The sequence below is a fragment of the Pezoporus flaviventris genome, unplaced genomic scaffold (assembly GCF_033815535.1).
Source record: "Pezoporus flaviventris isolate CSIRO_AGI_PZ_B2104156 unplaced genomic scaffold, CSIRO_AGI_Pfla_v1 ptg000496l, whole genome shotgun sequence".
Taxonomy (NCBI): Eukaryota; Metazoa; Chordata; class Aves; order Psittaciformes; family Psittacidae; genus Pezoporus; species Pezoporus flaviventris.
The window spans coordinates 415001-417500 of NW_026893043.1; the positions used below are offsets into that span (position 1 = coordinate 415001).

At 78.4% G+C, this 2500-nt stretch overlaps 2 non-coding genes across 2 annotated transcripts in view; both read left to right on the top strand.

Annotated features, from left to right (window-relative positions):
• Positions 1-1750: 1750 nt before the first annotated feature.
• Positions 1751-1903, top strand: LOC133263847 (5.8S ribosomal RNA). Its single transcript, XR_009741550.1, has one exon. It is a non-coding gene; the product is annotated as a 5.8S ribosomal RNA (ribosomal RNA).
• Positions 1904-2481: 578 nt separating this feature from the next.
• The window catches only part of LOC133263852 (28S ribosomal RNA), a 4345-nt gene continuing 4326 nt past the window's right edge, over positions 2482-2500 (top strand). The window contains exon 1 of the ribosomal RNA XR_009741555.1: positions 2482-2500. This exon is cut by the window's right edge and continues 4326 nt beyond it. This is a non-coding gene — a ribosomal RNA (28S ribosomal RNA).

Here is a 2500-nt window from a genome sequence, read left to right on the forward strand (position 1 = left end):
TCCTCCCGGGCGCAGCGCCGGGCTACTGAGGGAAACCCCGGGTCCCGGTCGAAGGAGGACGGAGGTGGTGGCGGCGGACGTCGGGCGCGCCCCTGCGGGCGGACGCTCCCCCGCCGGCGGCAGCCGGGGGAGGCACCCCCGCGGGGCCCTTCGGGTCGTTTCCCTCACCCCAGGGCCAGGTACCTAGCGCCCGCGCTCGCGCGGCCGTCCGTCCGTCCCCGCCGCCGGGCGGGGGCCGGAGGCCGCGGAGCCGGGCGGGGGTTTAAAGACTCGGGCGGCTCGGCGTCGACCCGGTAGGGCCGGGTTGCGGGTGCGTGGCGGCGGCGCCGCCTTCAGGGGTGGGAGTCGCTCCCGCGGAGCCCCTGAGGGAGGGGGCCGGCGCCCGCGCTCGCTCCCGCCGCCGGGCAGCCGCGCCGGGGAGGGGGTCCCGCTGCCCCCCCTCTCTCCGCGGTCCGGTCTCGGCGGAAGAGAGCCGCGGCGCTGTCGGCCGCGCGCTCGACCCGCCCGCCTCGAGCGGACGACCCCCCGGCGGGAGCGCGGGCTCACCGTCGGGGGTCGGGGATCGGCGAGTTCCCCGCGCCGGCGGGGTCTCGCCCGGGCGACCGTCGGGTCGCCGCCGCGCCTCAGTCCGACCCCCTGGCGCGGCGCGGCGCCGCGCTCGCGCTCCGGCGCGCTCCGTTCCTCGGCGCCGGCCGGCCGAAGCCTTCGGCGGTCCCCCCGCCGCCGGCTGCCGGCGACGTCGGCACCCCGGCCCGCCGCCCCCGGCGGCGGCGGTACCACCGCCGCTCCGCGCGCCGGTCGTCCCGGAGGGTGCCCGCCACCGGTCGCGACGGCCGTCCCGGGCCGGGCCTCCCCCGTCGCTGTCCCTTGCCTGCCCTCCCCGGCCGAGCCGGGCAAGGAAGGGGGGCGGGCAGCCGGCGGGGGGGGGGGGGAGGGCGGCTGACTGTCGGTCTCCGCGTGGAAACGGGGAGAGCGAGCGCTGCCCCCACCCCCCCCCCCCTCAGCCCGGCTCAGAGCCGCCTGCCTTTCGTGCCCGGCCCGTGTGCTCGCGGCGAGGTGAGCGGAGGGGTGACAGGCGGCGGCGGTTCCGGGAGGGCGGCCGGCCCGTCCCGGTGGACGGGTGCCGTCGGGCGGCCCCGCGGGCGGCGGAGGCGCCGCGCCAGCCGCGGGGGTGTGGGGCTCCGGTGGTCGCCGCTTCTCCGGCGCGGCGGTGGAGCCGCGGAGGTGCCGGCGGGGCGAGCGCCGAGGCTTCGGGGGTGGCGCGCGCCGGTTTGGCGTCAGGCGGCGGAGGAGCGCGCGCGCGCGCGGGTCCGGTGGGGCGCGCCCCCGCTGCCGCTCCCGCCGAGCGAGCGAGCGGCAGCACCATCCGTGTCTCGAGGCGACGGGGCGGGCGGGCGGCGCGGGCGGCCGCGCCGCCGCCTCCGTGAGAAGACCGTACCGAGCCCGGGCGCCTGGGCCGCCTCCGAAGCGAGCAAGGTGCGTTTCCCAGGTCGGTCGGGAGCGCGGGCTCCCCGGCCTTGCCGTTCGGAGTAGATTTTGGGTTTTTTCCCCCCCCCAACCTCCCGTTCAACCCCTTTTCTCCGTGTGTGCTCGTACGGTCAGCCGAGGCGAGGCTCCCGTCGGGCGGTCCGTTCGCCCGGCGTCGGGCGGGCGCGCGCCCGGCGGGGCCGTCCTCAAGAGATAAAAGGGGCCGCTTTCGGCGAGCGGTCCCGGCCCTCCCGCGCTCGCGGGACGGTGCCGAAAGGCAGACGACTCTTAGCGGTGGATCACTCGGCTCGTGCGTCGATGAAGAACGCAGCTAGCTGCGAGAATTAATGTGAATTGCAGGACACATTGATCATCGACACTTCGAACGCACTTGCGGCCCCGGGTTCCTCCCGGGGCTACGCCTGTCTGAGCGTCGCTTGACGATCAATCGCCGGCTGCGCTGCCGCGGCGCAGCGCGGCGCGGCGCGGCTGGGGCGCCTCGCAGGCCCGCCCGCGCGCGTGGCCTTCGTCCCCCTAAATGGAGACTCGGGGAGCGCTCCGAAGCTCCCCGCTCCCGGAGCGCCCGCTTCGGCGGAGCTCGTCCCGTCGTGGGCGCCGCGGGGGGGTTCGGCCGGCCGGTCGGGCCCGTCGCGGCGGTGGGTAGAGAGGCGGTTAAGGTGCGGAGGCGCGTGCCTCGCCCCCGGTTTCCCGCTTCCCGCGCCGGGCGGCTGTCTGCGGGTGGGTACCGCGGCGGTACCGCGCCGTGCTGCCGCGCGCGCGCGCCGCGAAGCGGGGGGGGGGGTGCCGGGGACGTCGTTCCCGCCGCCACCCTCTCGGCGCCTCTCTTTCCCCGAGCGGGTCTCCCGGCCGTCCCGCGGCGGGCCGTCTCCGCGTGCGCGCGCGCCGCGTGCTTTCGGGCCGTTTCCGGGCTGGGGCTCGGCCGCCCGCGGTGGCGGCGCGTGCCGGCCGTCGGCGCGTGCTTTTCGTTTTTCTTTTCTCGTTCCCTCGGGCTTGCGACCTCAGATCAGACGTG